General features: G+C 33.9%; 1 pseudogene; it reads left to right on the top strand.

The window, feature by feature from the left end:
• The first annotated feature begins 21,462 nt into the window (after positions 1-21,462).
• On the top strand, positions 21,463-21,587 carry LOC145268532 (U2 spliceosomal RNA; annotated as a pseudogene).
• Positions 21,588-21,951: the final 364 nt, after the last annotated feature.

Here is a 21,951-nt window from a genome sequence, read left to right on the forward strand (position 1 = left end):
GCTTTTTGGGAGTTTATTTTTTTTATTTTCTTTTTTTTCGTAATTTTCAAATTATTAAATAAATCCCAGAGTAATTTCCGAGTATATTTTTCTCAAATGTTTTCCTTGTAATGTATTGCAAATTGAAAGGCAACAAAAGTTTTATTTTGATTTTAAACAAAGCCAAATTGTATCAGTTCATCGTTACTGTACAACATGTTACTTGAAAGTTTTCATAAACAGTTGAAAATAGTCGACGATTAGTAGGTAAAATAAGAAAACGATGTAAGAACAAAATATTAACAGCGCTCCACGCATTGTTACGAACGAATTTCTAAATAATAATTTTACTATTTAGAAAACCATTTTAAACATGGAGAAGGCGTTGGGTTTCGTTAACTATTATGTGCCTTCCTTCTATGAATATGAATTTTATCTTAATTATATAAACTTGGTCGGTTATTAACTTGCTTTGCTTTGCTTTGCTTTGCTGTAAAAAAAAAAAACAATAACGAGATGCAAATAATAATAACTAGCGGGACCTGTGGAAATTCCACAGGGAAATCATTCATATGAAACATATTGATGTTGGTATTCATGGCATAAATAGAGATGCTCTGATATTATTGTAACTCTTGTTAAAACTGCAAAAGTATTTATCTAAGCTAGCAAGGACTCCCGGTCGTAAAGTACGCTTAAATATGATACTTTAATTCTTGCAGATTTCGTATATAGTATTACGGAGTTAATGTACTATCGATTTTTATCTATATAATTATAAAACTCAGATGACCTTGTAACGGGTGTTGTAATCCAAAATCCGGTTTACAACTTCCGGTTGAACATGTGCACATAAACATAAACCCATAACAGTGTAAACAAATAAACTCAAATCGCTGGACCGGTTTCGTTCGAACAAACGGACGTCCTTAAAAAAGCGAATATCTTTAATTTCTTGAATAAAAAACTTCAAGATATGGGAAGTAAACGCAAAACGTGATTACAAATAATACGTATAATCATCGACCTGTTTCATATATACGATATATATTATACTAAATAATCAACGCGACAATAAAACGTATTGTCTTACTGGATACGTTTTCAGCGTCCCACTTTTTATCGCGTTTAAATTATCCAAATAAAAAATCGTTAATACTTTCTGCTTTTTTTTTTACATCGTTCATTTCCGTATTACGTTTAAGTTATTTTAACGCAATTTTCTTACAAATATATCTACTTTAACCCATTGACAACCATAAGAGCATTTTACAACAGCGATTTACCCACCATCTTCCTTTTTTAAATTTATTCTCCATTTTTTAATAAACCTTTCTTAAAACATTCATACATTTTCTTTTACATTACCAACATAAATAAATAACCTCGAAATATGTTTTTTAATTGCGTTACAAATAAATAAGCAATAAAAGTATTGTTTTACTGTGTATGTTTTCAGCGTCCCAATTGTTTTTTTTTTGTTTTTTTTGCGTTTAAATTAAAAGATATATCAAAATTTGAATTTAACTTTAAGTATTATGGTATCTGTTCAGTGCAAATTTATCTATAAGTATGGTAAAACACTTATAATTCAATGGCTGTAAATTTGTTTCAAATATAATCGATTATAAACAGAACGACTCCTAGAAATCTATCTATATTCTTTTTCCATTTTAATATACTTTCATAGAAATGTTTCTGTTATGTCACAAAAAAAACTATTTTCTTTACTCAGAAGTGTCACGCTCATAGCTAATATAACATATTGACCCAACTGGTCATGGGTAGTCTAGTATTTTATAAAGTTGCAATTTAAAAAAAAACTATATATATATATATATATATATATATATATATATATATATATATATATATATATATATATATATATACCCATATGACTTTGGTACATCAGCTTGCGTTCTTTCAGCTATACTCGAAACCAAAACTAAAATTTATGAAAATTCTTGATAAAATTATTTATTAAAAAAAAATAGATCACTGGAATTCCATCAGCTATGATCGAAAACGAAATCAAAACTTATGAATAATTCTTGGTAAAATTATTTATAAGAAAATAAATGACTTGAGTGCCATCAGCTATAATCGAAACCAAAACCAAAAATTATGAAGAATCCTTGATAAAATTATTTATTATAAGAAATGGCAATCCATAATTTAAAAACATTCACTCGGAGGTAATCGTGAGACACAAAATAAATAACACACACGCTATCGTATTAATATATAGTATTGTTAAAAGTCATAAAAGCCATGCTCCTTTCCTACTACTAACCCTAAGTCTGGGTGGCAATACAAAAAATTAAGCAATTACATGTTATTTTATAATTTTGATGATCGTACTTAGAATTTATGGTAAAAATTACTTAACTGCTTAAAAAGTTATAATGTACCGGTAATGGGATCAGTTTACATTATATCTATATGCGCAACTGAACCCCCATTCTAAGTTCTAAAGTAACGTTTTAGTGTGCTCACACATAATCGCCTAAAAAAGTAGAATCCCATGTTTAGGGTATTTTAAATGTAAATGAAAGCTTTTTTAAGTTAACAAACTTCTCAATGTTTGCTCTTGCAAAGTTTTGATAAGCTTGTGAGATGTTCATCTATATTTTCACTTGCGCCAAAACCAAACAAAATATAAGGAAACATGAATGTTTCAAAGGATGCGGCACCAGAAAAAATCCAAGCATGTTAAATATTTGATATTAAAGTCCCAAGTCTCTAATAGACGCCATATGAGCATTTATCAAATAGGTTCGAAAAGCTTTTTAAAATCTATGATATTGAATAGGCAACTAAACACTAATAAAAACAAATTAAATTAGGTTTGGAGAGTCTGATGATTTCCTTGTGTCTAAAAAGGTCAATAAAACTTTAATTATTTCAGAAGAAGCCGATGACAAACATCTCAATGTACAGCTAGCGCCAACGAAATTTACCCCCCTGCCCAAAGCATTTAAAATTTGTTAATAATCATATAAACTCCCTCGGATAAGGGAACATAGACATTTTAGAGAATAGATGCGAAACGATTACAAAGGCAATAAGCAAGTTATAAATGGCCAATAAATAAAATAAATTAAACTCTGCTAATCAATGTTAAATTTGTAAATGAGATTTATAACCAGTTATGTGGGCCTTCTCAGTCTTATATTGTAAATGAACAACTTCTAATAAAAAAAACAATTTGTGCTTGTTTCATTTTTTTTTTTAATTTTAAAGAATTAGTTTAGAATCAGAAATTAGACAATAATTTGTTCCGATTTCAATACCCCAAAAAGTTCCGATTTTTCCGATTCCCGATTCCGATTCCGATTAATCGTCCCCATGCTTATATATATATATATATATATATATATATATATATATGTGTGTGTGTGTGTGTGTGTGTGTGTGTGTGTGTGTGTGTATATATATAATGCCGAACACCCACTTTGATGATTCGATGGGATTTTAGTAGGTGCTAAAATGCGGGTTTTATACTCTTCTTACTGAGTTTAATAAACGTGTTGGTAGATATCTTCTGTCAGTCACTGCAAGGTGAAAGGATAAAATTTTCGCCTTAGAAAAGACGACATGATCCCATTTCTGTTTGATAGAAAACCGATTTTTGTTCTTGTTGCAGAATATCTACTAGTTAGCCAGTTGTGTACAAATCCTAAGAGCGATAGGTGCCTTCTATCATTGTCTTAAAGTGACACAATGTTCAACGGGCAAGATTAGAGATACGCTGCTGTTCAACTCATGCTCTCTACCGATCCAAGTTATGACGACAGGACCATTGCCAGCACCCTCAAAATGCAAATTCGGACGGTTCAACGCTTGAAGGCACAGCTCAACGCATCAGATGATCCAGATTATGGTCTTTGGTGTAGTTTCAAGTGAGGACCACATTATCTTCGAAGTCGGTTTGAAAGTCAACATCAAAGTGTAGCTGGATATGTTGAAGAGTGGTGTGATCCTCTGGTGCAATCAGGTGGCCGCTGACAGATCCTGGGTGTGACAGCAGAATTCGGCGCCGGACCTCAAGCCCACAACCTGAACCCGGTGGACTACTTCAAGAACATCACCAATATGACCTCCCACAACACCACCGCCAACCTGGTCGCCACCATCCGCCGGGCTTCTGCCGACTCTTGTGTAAAAAACATGCTTCCAGTTCTGGACACGTATCGAGGCGATGATTGAGGCTGAAGGCGGCTACACTGAATAGATGCCAGCTCTACTACATAATCAAGTTACTTGAATTGATTTTTTTTCAATAAAAGTTTCAAATAAAGTTGTAGTCTTTAGGGCAACAAATTTACCATTCCATTCTGCATATAGAGACAATGACTCGGTTCTAGTTGGAAACATACGCAGCGAGAAAGAACAACGTAAAAAAAAACTAGTAAAATATTTTTACGGTTTCACTGACAAGTTTAAAATAGATATAAAATCAAACAATAAGCCTCCATTGTAAATCTAGGCTTCAGCTACTCTAAAATTGTATATAAAATAAGTCTTAATGGTATCAGGATGTCGGCAAATTTTGTTAAAAACTATATAGTTTACAAATATGTAGGGAGAAGGAACTTATCAGAAACGTTTGAAATCGGCGAATTAATTTCGAGCGTCTGGCCTACATGTTTTTTTTATTTAAATAAAAATATTAAAATGAAAAAGCAGTTAATTAAGCAAAGCATATTTATATTTTTTACAAAACTTATATAGTATGAACATTTGTGTGTGTGTGTGTGTGTGTGTGTGTGTGTGTGTGTGTGTGTGTGTGTGTGTGTGTGAAAAACTATTTCTTTACAAAGAGTAACTTGTCTATTTTTACTTTATTGAATCGTGATTTTATTGAGAGAAAGTGAGCGCTCACTATTAGACGACTAAAAAATATTACAAGCCAGTACACTTAGACATTTAGATGAATTGTGGAGATTGTGTCTGAATGAGAAATTCGAAATACTAAAATTTAAAGAACCCAAAACCTTTTAAACTGTTGAAGCAAAATAACTAACAGCTGTATACACAGAATAAATTTACTTTAGGATAACAATGCAAATAATGATCCGCCTATCAGTATAAAATTGGCAATACCAACAGCCAGACACAAAATGTGAATAATAATAATAATAATAATAATAATAATAATAATAATAATAATAATAATAATAATAATTATTATTATTATTATTATTATTATTATTATTATTATTATTATTATTATTATTTTCACATTTTGTGTCTGGCTGTTGGTATTGCCAATTTTATACTGATAGGCGGATCATAACAAATGAGCGTAGGCTATCAGCCTTTTATTTTCTCAGTCTTCCTACATTTTCTGCAAGATTCTGGCGGTTCCCAAGAAGACAGTCTTTTGAAATACTTTAACATTGCAATGGATCCTAATTTTTTCAATCCACTTGTACACTCCCCAGGGTTCACATCACAATACGTACAACTTCTACTTTTTTTCTAATTTCCACAATATTTTTATATAATTATTGTTATTGTTGTTATTATTATTAGTAGTAGTTGTAGTAGTAGCAGTAGTATTATTGTTATCAATATCATTGTTATTATTATTATTAGTAGTAGTAGTAGTATAGTAGCAGTAGCAGTAGTAGTAGTTGTTGTATTATTATTATTATTATTAGTAGTAGTATTTGAACAATATCTTCAGTTGTTTAGTTATAAACCAAAACACATACAAAATAAATCCATAAATATTGGTCACTCTCTGAATTTGTTACATATAAAATGTGTAGTTTTAGTTTGGAGTTGTGCTTTTTTTTTTCGCCTTTATTTTTATAAATTGTATTTTAATGCATTTATAGAAAGTTTAGTCTGCTTTAGAAATCTTAACCTTAATCACTAAAAGTGCCAGGCAAGCCACAAACAGAATTTTAAACGTTGACGTGTATTTTTTTTTTTTAATTTTTGGGGGTTTTTTTTTGTTCTTTTTTTGGGTTTTTTTTTTTTTCACTCTGACATCTTTTCTTCTCTCTTTCAATCTCTCTCCCATTCTGTCATTTTCTTCCACTTTCTGTCATTCCTTCCTTCCTTCTCTCCTTCTCCCCCCCTCTCTCTCTCTCTCTCTCTCTCTCTCTCTCTCTCTCTCTCTCTCTCTATCTTCTGCAAGATTCTAGCGGTTCCCAACAAGGCAGTCTTTTGAAGTACTCCAACATTGCAATGGATTCCAATTTTCTCAATCCACTTGGAAAATCCGTGTGTTACACTCCCCCAGGGTTTACATCGCAGTAGGTACTACTTCTACTTTCTTCAACCTTCTTCAACCTCTACAATTATTTTATCGTCCTCTTCATCAACTTTTTTTTATAAGATCGGTAGTAATGTTATTCGTATATTGCAAGCATAATCGAACACATTTCATTGATTGTAAGTAAAGTTATATTGCATCAAATTCCCACAAATTAACTGATTGAAATCAATTTATCGTCATATTGCGATCTTTTAACTGATTCGATGCTAATATCTTATTACGATCAAGTAGACAACGCAGGACACTGAGGAAGAGACGAAGCAATAAACCATATAATAAGCGAATGCAGCAAACTAGCCTAAAAAATACAAAAATAAGCATGGTCAAATATGGAAGCCAGTACACTGAGAATTATGCAAACAACTAAATCTTGAACATCCAGACAAATGATACAAGCACAAACCGGCAGTAGTAAACAGAAATCGCAAAATCTTATTGAAATGGATAAACGCATCCAAGTAAGAAGACCGAATGCCATAATAGTTAATAAGAAGGAAAGGTCTTGCCAGATCGTTGATTTCGCCATACCAGCAGACGACAGAGTGAATATTAAGGAGACAGAAAAGCGGAGCACATATGCGAAACTGACTAGATGACTCAAGGCAATATGGAACATAAAGAAAGTCAAGATGACAACATTAATAGTAGGAGCACTAGGAAAAACCCTGAAACTTTGAAAAGGGAATGGGATAGATTGGAGTGATGGCTAAGAACATACAACGAATAGCAGTAATGAAAACGGCTAAACTAATAAGGAAAACCATTGAATGCGGAGACTAATACACATGAAGCGGACACATAGAAATTACTACAGATGCAAACCACAACGGAATTTCACGTGGAATCATAAAAACTGAAAGTATATAATTGTAAGTTGCCTAGCCCCTCCCCCCCCAAAAAAAAAATTGTAGTATTGACATAAACTAACGCCACACCAAAAAATCGAGGAGGGTCAAAGACGATGGAAAGACCGAGATGAGCGAGCACTAATTAGACCTTCACTGGATGACTGTGAAGAAAAACTGAAACTTTGGGGAGACTTATTGCCACCAAAATTCCAATGAATACCAACTTAAATCTGGGAATGAGAAATTTGGCATTTAGAAATTTAATTTTTTAACGTTTATCCTAAACAGATCTTCCGGTATCTGCCCACTTTGTAGCTGCTTTAAAAAAAAATTTTTCTTCTCTGAATCTGTTGATTTATTTCCTTTTTCACCAAACAATGGCTAGAATCGAAAACGCGAATAATGCATAGGACACTTAAAATTATGTTTTTAAACAAACAAATCATAAAAAAAAATCATATACTCTTATTTTTACAAATATTTGCTTAATATATATATATATATATATATATATATATATATATTTATTTATATATATACACATTAAGCAGACATTAATCAATAGGTATATATATTAATATATATATGCATATATATTATATATAGCTTTCTCCTTCCTCCTATATTAATTTATATATATATAAATATATATATATGTGTGTGTGTGTATATATATATATATATATATATATATATATATATATATATATATATAATCCGGAAAACAGTCAGGATTTCATTAAAAAAACATTTTATTATCAGACAATTGTTTTGCCCATATACTCTAGTCGTATATAAAATACTTACGAAATTGTTTTATAAATTTACATTCCCCAGAATTAATTCAAAAATATTTCAAAATCTAAAACGGTCCCCTATCATCAGGTTTGAAACCGGCGGTACCGATGACTTTCCGTAATATATATATATATATACATATATATATATATATATATATATATATATATATATATATATATATATATATATACGGTAGCCAAGACCACTCAATTCCTACAATCGAACAAAAGTAATTGCAAAAAGAATATATATATATATGTGTGTGTGTGTGTCTGTGTGTGTGTGCGTGTGTGCGTAAGATTCATAGTTGAATGTACATTTGACTCACACGCAGCAATGAACTACTTGAGAATGTTGAACTCATATACGGCAATGGAAGTTAAGCGAAAATAAAACGTCTTTTCAATTAATAAAAAAAAATGTATTACTCTCTATTTATGTCGTTCTGTTTTTCTTAAGTGTAACCCTAACCCTAACCTTTTTGTTCGTTTGCAATAACTGAATGTTCTTGACTACCGTAAGTGTCGTCATCCCGAACGGATATTCGCGGTCGGAGATGATAATATCCTTAAGCGTGAAGCTTTCAGCATATCTTTCGGCGTCCCTCCAAGACAGTCGGTAGTTATTGGTTAACAAGCCAATAATATGCTAGTGTGTAGTAAAACCAGATGAACCCATAACATTAACATACCAAACAAATAAAGGAATAAAGTAGAATTAATTAAAACAATTAATAAGGCAAAATGGAAGGAAAAGCTAACAGAATAACAGAAAAATAAATAAATAAATTATGAATATGCAAATTTGAAACTGGAGAAAAGATTTTGGCGATTACTTCGTCGTTTAGAAAAAACAGACATGACATAGAATATTTTAAAATTGAGACAACCTGCCATTCTTTTTTTTTAATTGAGAGGCGTTTAAGATTACTAAATTTTAATTACTAAATATTTAATTACCAACGAGTTAGCAAATTCGTGCTGAAAACTGTTCATTGAAAATATTAATACCAATGATCGATGAGAGTTATAACAAACCGACATCGAAATAATGAAGAGAAAACGTAAAAAAGGGGGAGGGGAGAATGTGATTGAGGAAAAGGAAGAATGGTATAACTAGAAACATGCAGAACTAAAGCCACATAGAAAGAATTGAAAGAGACCCATACAAATTAGAACGAGCCGCGCATGCGTGGGTCCCCCCTCTGGTGCTGCATGTGAGATGACGCCACAAAAAATAGTTAAGAAATGATAAATGTGAGAAGTGTGAAGGGCCAACGTTGCCTTCACATTTTCACAAAGTTTCAGAAAAATCTAATGCATGGGACAGAAGTTATAGGGTAAAAGTGTCCTTTTTGCAATTTTGGGACATTTGTGACACGTTTTTAGCTCCTGTGAACGTCGGATCCCGGTGAAAATGGGCAAACGGTTCAGTTTTATGTCTTAAGACATGTATATTTGAATTCGGCACCACGGAAAACCACTATGTAGACATGCATATCAAGTTTTTGAGTAATATGAAAAAAAAAGAGCTCCAAAAGGGCATTTTTTTTTAGCCCTAAAAGTCTCAGAGGGATACGAACCAGAATTTCGCCACGGTCACCCATACTGAATTTATAATAATGGTTTCCACATTTTGGCCGAATTTCAGGAAAATCTAATGGATGGACCAAACGCTATAGGGTAAAAAGTGTCATTTTGGGCCATTTGGATGCGTTTTTGACCTCTTTTGAGCCCCTGGGGACGCCGAATCCTTGTGTAAATGGATAACGGTGTAGTTTCAGTTGACCACCGTGAAAAACCACTATTTAGTTAGTTATATCAAGTTTTTTTGTTTTTGTTTTTGCGAAATATGAAAAAACAGCCACAAAAAGGAGCGTTTTTAGCACTGAACGTCCCCGGGGACATGAACCAGAATTTTGCCAGGGTCACCCATACTGGATTTATATTAAGAACAATGGGCTTCACATTTTGGTTAAGTTTAAAAATAATCTAATGGATGGATCAAAAGTTATGGAGCAAGACGTGTCATTTTTTGCCATTTTGAGGCATTTTGACCTCTTTTGAGTCGCTGGGGGTGCAACGGGAATTTTAGCAAAAAAAAAAAAATTTTTTTTTTACTATGCACATCTATTTAATGAAATACAATTTGTAGCAAAATTTTAGGAAAAACCAATGGACGGTTACGGCTATCTGGTAATCGTCCGAATAACAGACGCATGGACATCGACCGAAATATGATGAAAATATCACTCAAGATGGGAACAGTAGTCTGAAGAATCCAAATAATACCAATTATCAATCATTATCTCAAAAGATACACCTGAAGCAGGTCGGAGGTTACATCGACCAAAACGTTGTGAAAATGACACTCAAGATGAGAACAGTAGTCTGAAGAATCCAAATAATACGAATTATCAATCATTATCTCAAAAGATACACCTGAAGAAGGTCGGAGGTTACATCAGCTGAAACGTGAAAATGACACTCAAGATGGAAACAGCAGTCCGAAGAATCCAAATAATACGAATTATCAATCCTCATGTCAAGGGAAACGCCTAAAGAAGGTCGGAGGTTACATCGACCGAGACGTTGTGAAAATAACACTCAAGATGGGAACAGTAGTCTGAAGAATCCAAATAATACGAATTATCAATCATTATCTCAAAAGATACACCTGAAGAAGGTCGGAGGTTACATCGACCAAAACGTTGTGAAAATAACACTCAAGATGAGAACAGTAGTCTGAAGAATCCAAATAATACGAATTATCAATCATTATCTCAAAAGATACACCTGAAGAAGGTCGGAGGTTACATCGACCAAAACGTTGTGAAAATAACACTCAAGATGAGAACAGTAGTCTGAAGAATCCAAATAATACGAATTATCAATCATTATCTCAAAAGATACACCTGAAGAAGGTTGGAGGTTACATCGACCAAAACGTTGTGAAAATAACACTCAAGATGAGAACAGTAGTCTGAAGAATCCAAATAATACGAATTATCAATCATTATCTCAAAAGATACACCTGAAGAAGGTCGGAGGTTACATCGACCAAAACGTTGTGAAAATAACACTCAAGATGAGAACAGTAGTCTGAAGAATCCAAATAATACGAATTATCAATCATTATCTCAAAAGATACACCTGAAGAAGGTCTGAGGTTACATCAACCAAAACGTTGTGAAAATAACACTCAAGATGAGAACAGTAGTCTGAAGAATCCAAATAATACGAATTATCAATCATTATCTCAAAAGATACACCTGAAGAAGGTCTGAGGTTACATCAACCAAAACGTTGTGAAAATAACACTCAAGATGAGAACAGTAGTCTGAAGAATCCAAATAATACGAATTATCAATCATTATCTCAAAAGATACACCTGAAGAAGGTCTGAGGTTACATCAACCAAAACGTTGTAAAAATAAAACTCAAGATGAGAAGAGTAGTCTGAAGAATCCAAATAATACGAATTATCAATCATTATCTCAAAAGATACACCTGAAGAAGGTCTGAGGTTACATCAACCAAAACGTTGTGAAAATCACACTCAAGATGAGAACAGTAGTCTGAAGAATCCAAATAATACGAATTATCAATCATTATCTCAAAAGATACACCTGAAGAAGGTCTGAGGTTACATCAACCAAAACGTTGTGAAAATAACACTCAAGATGAGAACAGTAGTCTGAAGAATCCAAATAATACGAATTATCAATCATTATCTCAAAAGATACACCTGAAGAAGGTCTGAGGTTACATCAACCAAAACGTTGTGAAAATAACACTCAAGATGAGAACAGTAGTCTGAAGAATCCAAATAATACGAATTATCAATCATTATCTCAAAAGATACACCTGAAGAAGGTCTGAGGTTACATCAACCAAAACGTTGTAAAAATAAAACTCAAGATGAGAAGAGTAGTCTGAAGAATCCAAATAATACGAATTATCAATCATTATCTCAAAAGATACACCTGAAGAAGGTCTGAGGTTACATCAACCAAAACGTTGTGAAAATCACACTCAAGATGAGAACAGTAGTCTGAAGAATCCAAATAATACGAATTATCAATCATTATCTCAAAAGATACACCTGAAGAAGGTCTGAGGTTACATCAACCAAAACGTTGTGAAAATAACACTCAAGATGAGAACAGTAGTCTGAAGAATCCAAATAATACGAATTATCAATCATTATCTCAAAAGATACACCTGAAGAAGGTCTGAGGTTACATCAACCAAAACGTTGTGAAAATAACACTCAAGATGAGAACAGTAGTCTGAAGAATCCAAATAATACGAATTATCAATCATTATCTCAAAAGATACACCTGAAGAAGGTCTGAGGTTACATCAACCAAAACGTTGTGAAAATAACACTCAAGATGAGAACAGTAGTCTGAAGAATCCAAATAATACGAATTATCAATCATTATCTCAAAAGATACACCTGAAGAAGGTCTGAGGTTACATCAACCAAAACGTTGTGAAAATAACACTCAAGATGAGAACAGTAGTCTGAAGAATCCAAATAATAAGGATGATAATGTTTCGCCAATTGTTTTCCTTTCTCTACTGTTAAACTGCTTAGGGTTTTATGATCACTTGTATTTTATTGACTTTTTGACTAAAGTGATGTATCTGTTCTAATACTACATGGCATATGTTTTATTCTAAGTCGATGAAGGAGAAATACTATTATGCAGAGGCAATTTTTATTTTCATATCAATCCCCTTTTGGGGTACAGCTGTATTCGCCACCCGTTTAAAAGGCGACATTATTTTTAAATCTGTTTCCGTGTGGGGGCAAGTGTATAGGAACATAATAAACGCATTTAAAGGTCCGATGTATGAAAAATAATGTCACTTAGAGAAAAATCGATTCGTCTTCCTTGGAATTTATTCTGGTAGTTTAAGTATATTATTTGCATACCAATCACCCTTTTCGATTACTAATTTTGGGCTAATGTTGAGAGAGATCCATTTACTGTTTTATGCCGTTTATGATTGTTGAGAACGCATTACAAAATAAGGAATTTTGATTCAACAATAGGGCTACGTGGTATTTTTTTATTGATATTACCCACGTGCGAAAATTTACGGAATTTGCAATAAAACTAAAAAAATTGCTGTCTTTTTTTTTCTTTTTCTTTTTTTCTTTTCAAAAAACTGACATAGTATCAAAATCCGGTTCCGTGTGAGGACAAGTATATAAACGCATTTAAAAAAAAAAATAATAATACATGAAAATAGTGTCACTTAGTGAAAAATCCACTAGGATTGGTCTTCCTTGGAATTTCCATTTTTTTGACATTTTTATATTTCTCCTCACAATCTCTACGCACGCACATAAAAAAAAAATCTGTACACATTTTTAGGACTTTGATATATCTGAATGAAATTTTATTGAAGAAAGAGAGATTTTCCTTCGTTTTTTCTTCTTTTGCAAATCACATTTCACGCTAAATCTTTAATCATTGGCTATTTCATCAACTACTTTGAACTAAAGAATAATTATTTATCCACAAACTCTACTTTAGAATATCTGCCTGCCACATTTTGTTCAGTTAAGTAAGCTGATCGTAAGGAAAGACTGGCGTGAAAATGGTTTCTATTATTGAACAGCCAGCTATTTCCATTCAGCGTTCAGACATTGTGATTTTTTTCAACTGCAACTGTTACTGCACTGACCCTAGGTATAATTTTTGCTAGTATATTTTGTTCCACTATCATGTTGAAACAGCGGTTCCAGTTAAAATCACCGAAGTTAAGCAACGTTGAGCCTGATCATTACTAAGATGGGTGACCATTTGGGAATGCCAACTGCTGTATATGCTCTCCGCTTATCTCGGCATTGTTTCCAGTCGTCCCGGTCTTCTTCTTGCCATTGGACTCAAACAGTGCCGATTCAGGAGAAGTGTGGTTGGGGATTGCGAATCTCTTGCCTCACAATTACATGTGCATTGTCTTTTGAGACTGGAATAGGGTGATGAGTTCTTTATGTCTTTTGTTTAATCTCTCTTATTTGCCAATCATGTTTTTTCTCTTCGATCTTTGTCTTTCAATGATTTTCATATCGATTTGTTACAACTCTCATCCAGGTATTATTGTGAGTATTTTGACGTAATACGCTTTAGCACGGAATTTCAGATTCGTTAGTAACGAAACGTGTTTTCTTTTCTTTTTTATTCAAATCGCTTAAGACAAGGCGTGAAGTCACTTGAAGTAATTTTTAGCTGTTTAGAGCGAAAATACATGTTACTTCAAGGTTGAAAACTAGCTAACGATAATTCTTCTCCTTTGTAAGAAACGTTGCTTACATAATGCGAGAACTAATGCACAGATTGGCTGATTCGTTAAAAATTAAAAATCCTCAGAGTTTTCTTTGTCTATGGAAATCTTTTCAGACGAGGCATGAAGCCTATTAATGTAAGGATAAAAAATATTAATTCAACGCCAAAAGCTAGACAATGATAAGTGTTATATATAGATGGATTCTGACCAGGAATCAGCGATTCTTCCCCCTTTGTCAGGAACGTCGCTCATAGAATGTGAGGACTAAAGGACAAAATGAGGAAAGCAAGAGTTTCGAGGCTGGTAAAAGTAAACCCTAAGATCAAATTTTTACTTTCGAGATTGAATCTAAGTTGTTCTGCAGAAACATTTTCTACTCAGGGATGTTGACAACCTTCGCGTTGCCCCGCCTGTAAGTAACCTTCTAGAAAATATTCTTAATGGAAAGATATTTGAAAAATAGAATGCAAAAAAAAAAAAAATCATGACATAAACAACTTAAAAAAAAAAAACAGCAACAATTAGCAGAGCTACTTGCATAAGTATCTGTCCAATAGCAGAAATTATTTTAGGTTTTGTCTTTATCGATAATTAACTGATTTTCGATTTATTTATTTGCGGACTGTTATTCTTATCTTCATAGCTGCTGTTTCACGACGTTTCGCCGAACTATTCCTCAGGTGGTTAACTGCGACGAGATAGGTATGCTGAGTCTCTTAACTGTATCTTCAGTAATTACTGCCTTCCATTGTCGTCGTCGTCGTCGTCGTCGTCTCACCACGTTTTTGGTCAGCTAATCCTTTGGCCGACTTTGGAAGAATAGTTGGCCGGAACGTCGTGAAAGAACAACTATGAAGATGAGGACAACGGTCCACAAATAAATAAATTGAGACGACAACAACTATGGAAGGCAGTTATTACTAAGGAGGCAATTAAGATACTCAGCATTCCTGTCCCATCACGTTTAACCACCTCACGAATGACAGAGGAATAATTGATTGGAACGTCGTAAAACAACAACTATGAAGAGTAGGATAACAGTCCACAAATAAATAAATAAATAAATATATTCAAATTATTCATCTCAAAGGATTATAGTAAAATTAATTGACTTAATGCAGTACTCACCCGCAGAATTTATAAATCAAGATACTAATCCCTGGCAGTTAAGTAAATGCGCGTTACTTTAAACTGTGCCATTTGTCTGGAATCAAGGTGTTGTATCTTTTCTTGTCCTACATTTCAGCTGTTCTGTATTCGATTAGCAAAAGAAAGGTTCTATTAGATTCAGGCGATTTTTATTTTTGTCCAAATTCAATAATTCATTTATAAACCATTTAATTTTATTTTCACAACTATCCCAATACGCATCTGCGAATTTTTGTTTTGTTTGTTTGTTTGTTTTTTTGTTTGTTTGTTTGCTTGTTACTTTTTTTTTGCTTCAAAATGAAAGCAACAAAATTTGTATTGGAAAACGCTATGATAGTGCCCCCCCACTTGTCAACAAACGTTGTTTCCATGGTATTTTTTCTTATTTTGTCTTCTTTTCCAGCTATGTCCATGTCTTCCATATTGGCGGCTGTTGAGGCTGGGCAGCGCACTACTTCACAAGTATAAAACAAAAACTCCGACACTTTCTTCAAATATTTATTGTCCTCTGGATCTGTGTGTGATACCATCAATATTCTGAATGCTATCGTCCACGTCTACATCTACTGTCGGTAGATCAATTTATTTTTCCAACTTAAGTTCAACTGTGTCAAACTCGCAGCTATCCTCAAATCTAAACTGTCATGAACCGTTGTAAACTCATGGCCGTCCGCAAACTGTTCCTAACTGTCGTAAACTGTCGCAAAACTCATTGTTACTTCTGCTCATAAACTAACTCTAAATATATCTACCTTTATGTCCTGTATTTTTGCCGCCATACCTTGATCAACAATCCTTTATTAACTTCCTTTTGTATTTCTTGTTGGAGAACCCTTTCTCTATTTTTTTGTTGGTAAACTTTACTCTGTTTTGTTATATGCTTTTCCTTTGTTTTGTTTTTGTTTTTTTTTTTGTTTTTGTTTGTTTTTTTCGTTGTTTTTTTTTTTTTTTACTTCGTAACACTTGAGTCGGGTAGGCGTCGATAGTATCACAATACTAATTAATTTAATAGCCCATTTCATTTTGTCTAATTAATATGAGTAGCAATAAATGTTTAAACTTTTCATCACTCAATTCAAAGCTGTTGAAACAGGTTGGAATTGAGAGATTTCCCCTTGATTTTATTCAGCGCTATAACAGTATTCTTTGATTTGTGGAGCCAGCCACAGTGTTGCTGTTGTTGTTGTTGTTGTTGTTGTTGTTACCAGATGCCATGCGTTGATTACACAGCACGCCATAAGCAAACCAGATACAGTTTTCTTTTCAAGAAACTGACAAAGTTACAATGACAAACTATAATCGATGGTGCTCCATCTGTTGCAACGGTAAACATATTTTTTTTTTTTATATAGGAAGTGACTTCAATAAGTTTCCAGACTTTTTTGTACAAACATTTTAAATTGTTGTAGGGTCTTACATATTCAGTATGTTATTGCTACACATCTTATGAGATGACTGACTAATTTTTATGATTTCAGGTTCAAATGAACAGCTACAACAGGAATTGGAATACACCCTACTAAAGCCTGATTGCCATATCTGGTGAATTTCAAAAATACAATCGGGGGGGGGGAGTGAGAACACTTTAGAAATACTATAATATTCTGCTTTAAATTTGGAAAAAATGCCATAGAAACTTATTGAATGCTTCAGATTGCTTTTAGACCATCTTACATTAATCGAGCATCGGTTTTTGAGTGGCATAAGAGATTCAAGGGTGGCAGGTAGTCTGTGGGGGATGATGAGAGGTGTGGGAGGAGTAAGGAAGTCAGAACACCAGATTTGATTTCATTGGCCAAATAAAGAATTTCATAGATAACGACCATGGTGTGTCTATAAAGACAACAAGTGCACAGTTCGATGTCAGTGAATGAGCTGTACACACAATTATTCGCGAGGAACTGAAAATGCAGAAGATTTAAGCGAATGTACCAGTTCGCATCTCCATCCTTATCACACACTATTTGATCAAGATGGACATCAAGAAAGTCCCTTACCCTCCCTATTGTTTAGACCTTGCTCCCTGTGATTTTGGTTATTCCCTAAGCTCAAGCAAAACCTTAGAGGCTGTCGTTATGAGACAATTAAAGAGATGAAAGAGGCTGTGACGAGGTTCATTGACACGATCACACAAAAGGACGTTCATGGGGCATTTCAAAAGTCGTGGGAACGGTGCAACAAATGCATTGCAGCCGGAGGAGATTACTTTAAAGGGAACTAGAGTTTCATGTTTGTACTATCAATAAAAGTGGCCTTAAGAAAAAGTCTGGAAATCTTTTGAAGGCATCCTGTATCAGTGTGTTGTCATTCTTTTACACTCATCAGAAATACAACATGTCTATATAGAGGCCTCAAGTTTTGACAAGCTTCTGGGCTTGACCATTACTCCTGATCTTAAATGGAACACGTACATCAAATCTGTTGCCAAGGCCGCTGGAAAAATGGTGGGATCTTTTTATCGATCCGGTAAATATCTCACTGCTGATGCTATTCTCTATCTATATAAGAGCCAGGTACGTCCAAGGATGGAATACTGTTGCCACATCTGGGCAGGAGCTGCTAGAAAGGACTTGTCCTGCCTTGAAAGAGTTCAAAATAGACTTCGTAGCCTCGTAGGAGATGTCCTTTTCTCCTCCTTGCAACCTCTATCTCACAGAAGAGATGTTGCGAGTTTGTCTCTGATGTATCGTTATTTTCATGGAAAGTGTTCGACTGAGCTTCAATCTATGGTCCCCCCTCGCCAAACTTTCACAAGAAACACTCGTCTAGCTGTAAACACTATCAATAATTCCCCCCACTCTTTATCTGTGCCTAAACCTAAATGTAGATTCCATGAACAGAGCTTCTTTCTTAGAACTGCACGCCTGTGGAATTGTCTTCCGTTTTCCTGCTTTCCGGCTGACTACAATATGGTTGTGTTCAAGTCTAAAGTAAATAAGTTCCTGATGAGCCGTTCCATATAAGTTATCAAATTTACCAAATTTTCATTACTAATGATTACTATATTGTCCAATTTCTACTGTACACTCTTTAACCCTTATCCTTGAGTGGCCTCTGGGCCTTGATAATGTGGTGATGCCTATGTAAAAAAAAAAAAAAAAACGGTACAGAAGAGAAACTTTCTGGCGTAAAAGCTAGACAATCAATAGCTAATAATGTCCCACGTTGATATTTGTTTCCCTTTTAACTGTAAAACTTTGTAATTTTGCATCACATTTTATTTTGCATATGTGTAGCAATATACGTTAAAACTTGTCGCTATTATCAATTCAAAACTGTTGATACTGTTGGGAACTGATAGAATATCCTATTATCCATGGTTTTCCATCTGTTATAGCAGTAAACATGCTAAAACCGGGGCGTCGTTATTCTTTTTGAAAGTGGTTCCAACACCATAAAATACTGATCCTCTTTTCGCGTCTCTTTTAGGTTACTAACTCCGTTTACTTAGGAAATCCTACCTTCTGCGATGCATGTGGCAGTGTAAGTATACCATTGTTTTTCGATCTGAAGCCACATCCACAGTTTTCCTCCTATTTCGCTTTTATCATTGCAATCAAATCTCACTTGATAGTCTGCTTCCAGTTCATTTTTAATATTCCTCTTCTATTTTCATAAGGGTCCATTGGAGCAGTTGGTTGGCAATTCTCTCTGGGGTCAATCTTAAGGCATGTCTGAGCCAGACTAGACATCGTTTGCAGATTATAACGATGCTACCTTTTGTTTAGTTCGATCTCTGACTTATCGATTGGTAATTGGATCACTCCATTGATCCGTAGAATCTTTCTAAGCTACTTGGAATTAAACAGATCTAATTCTTCTGCTGGTTTATTTTGAAATACCAAGTTTCACTTCGTGGACAAGACACTGCTGATATAAAATCCTAATTTAGATCTGAGGGTGATTTTTTTTTTAATTGATTGTCGTGCAGTGCTAATACGAATAACAAAATATAGAAAAATTGACTAAGTCTTCTATGAGAATAAGTTGGTCGAACAAAGAAAGTCACAGAAAAAAAACAACAAATATTTTAATTATTTAATGCAAAATAATATATAGCATTATTCCGGTTTCTAAATTTTCAAATTAAAGGTACGAAATAGTATTTTGAAAATGTGTCCAAGTTTCTTTATTCAAACTTAGCACTAGCCACACAGCCCACGTGAATTCATATTTACGGCATCTGTCAACAACACCGGAAGCGTACTTTTTCTCTCTCGACGAGGGAAAATATAATTCCAATAGTTTGTCTTTATGTAACCTTTCTGAAAGTGACTAAAAATACGCTATATATCTATATCTGTTTTAGCAGAGTGCATTCTTGTTGAATGCTCCAATGTTTCTAGATTTTGTTTCATTTTTTTTTTTCACACGGCAGGCGTGTGGGTTGCTGTTGACTGTCTGATGCTTTCTAGCAATCAATATTTTAGATTTCCTCCATTTAAATTTGATATTGTTTTAGATCAGCATTGATAATTCGTATTATTCAGACTATCATTCTTATCTTGAGTGTCATCTTTACAACGTTTCGGGCGATGTAACCTCCGACCTTCTTACTTAGGACCTCTATCGAGTCATAGTTGATGGAACGAGAGCATGCTACTTCCGTGAAGTAAATATAGGGTCTCGTTCTAATCTGTCCAAATTCCCGAGTTTGACAGAAAGATTCATAAGTTGGACAAGATACACCCGAAGAAGGTCGGAGGCTACATCAACCGAAACGTTGTGAAAATCACACTCAAGGTGAGAGCAATAGTTTGAAGAATCAAAATATTACGAGTAACTAATCCTCATCTCAAAAATTCAGAAACGTAACTTAAAATACTATTGGGAATTACTTCTACTCGGTCATCTTGGACTTGGGAATTTAGCAAACTTGTTATTTATTTATATATGATTAGTTGTCATATTTGAACAAACATCGATATATATATATATATATATATATATATATATATATATATATATATATATATATATATACATCAAGATATACATATATACATATACATATATATACATATATATATATACATCAAGATATACATATATACATATACATATATATACATCGATATATATATATATATATATATATATATACATCAAGATATACATATATACATATACATATATATACATATATATATATACATCAAGATATACATATATACATATGCATATATATACATCGATATATATATATATATATATATATATATATATATATATATATATATATATATACGAGAGCTTGATATTAAAGTGTTCCATCCGAAATTCTATGCAGGTTCCAGAGTCCCGCAGGAAGATTCCCGAATTCAACGCCCGAAGAGGGTCTGCGGTTACATCGACCGACACGTTGTTCGAATAATACTCAAGATGAGTATAGTAGTCTGAATAATGCAAATAATACGAAGGATTTCTCATTTCCTTCTTTGCTAGCTGTAGTGTAGCAGAAATCGAGACCCTACCAGCGCTTCTAACCATTCATTCACGTGCTGTGACTAGGCGATACATTAGCGATTGCATAAACATAGGGGTGTGCGTGATTGTGTGTGTGTGCGTGTGTGTGCGTGTGTGTGTGTGTGAGCTGTTATGTATTTGTCTGTGCGGGTATCTGTCATGGGTAAGCTGATATTGTAATGTAGATCACCTTTTTTTTACAGTGTTAAATAATAGTCTGTAACGTTCTACACAAGTGTTAACTTGTAAAATCCCGTCGCAAGGAAACGAAGACAAGAAAAATAAAAAACACTCGACTCCCTTTCTTTCAGTTGTAGCAGAACATTTATTTACGTGTGCATGTTTAGCACGCGTCTTTTCTTGTCGCTCTCGGCCCACACACGTCTAACTCTGTCCTCTTTCTAACTTGATCATCGGTCTTCGCATACGTTCTTCTTTTTATAATTTTTCCTTCTTCCTTGCCGTGACGTCATCTGCAAGCGACTCTATAAGTCACTCCGTCGGTCGGTCGATCTGTTAATCAGTCGGTCTGTCGATCTGTCCGTAACACTTGTGTGCTTGGCCTTTTTGGTTAAAATCAAAGGTCTGTTGTTAATAGATGCTGTTCTTAGCTTTTTTAAGCTTTTCTTGGCCTTTTGGCCAAGATCAAAGTGTAGTATATGATCCGGCAGATACTGCAAGCAAATACCATATGTGGAGGCAGCCTCACATATAAGACCTTGGTCTATGTAGGGGCAACCCTTCATACCAATCGTCACTATCCAGCTCCTCTACTCCCCGGGGAGTTGGTCCCCATTTCACCTTCACTCCTCACATTAAAAATCGGCCTTGTGCCTAATTTGCTCGGTAGGGGAGCAAATAAATACCCTTTTCTTTGCCTTTTGGCCAAGATCAAAATGTAATATCTGTTCTTACTACATGCTGTACTTATGTTTGTAACTTTGTGATATAAAGTGGGGGATCACTTTTCTGTATTAATTTAGTGTAAAGTGATCATCCACTTTACAACCAGTCAGTTTCAAAGCCATTCAAGTCATTCTCCAGATCATTCAAGTTGTTTTTGAAGGATTCTAGTTATTTTTTTAAACATTCAAGTCATTCTTAAGGT

Source organism: Euprymna scolopes, chromosome 43, assembly GCF_053919585.1.
Source record: "Euprymna scolopes isolate OS-2025 chromosome 43, ASM5391958v1, whole genome shotgun sequence".
In the NCBI taxonomy this organism is placed as follows: Eukaryota; Metazoa; Mollusca; class Cephalopoda; order Sepiida; family Sepiolidae; genus Euprymna; species Euprymna scolopes.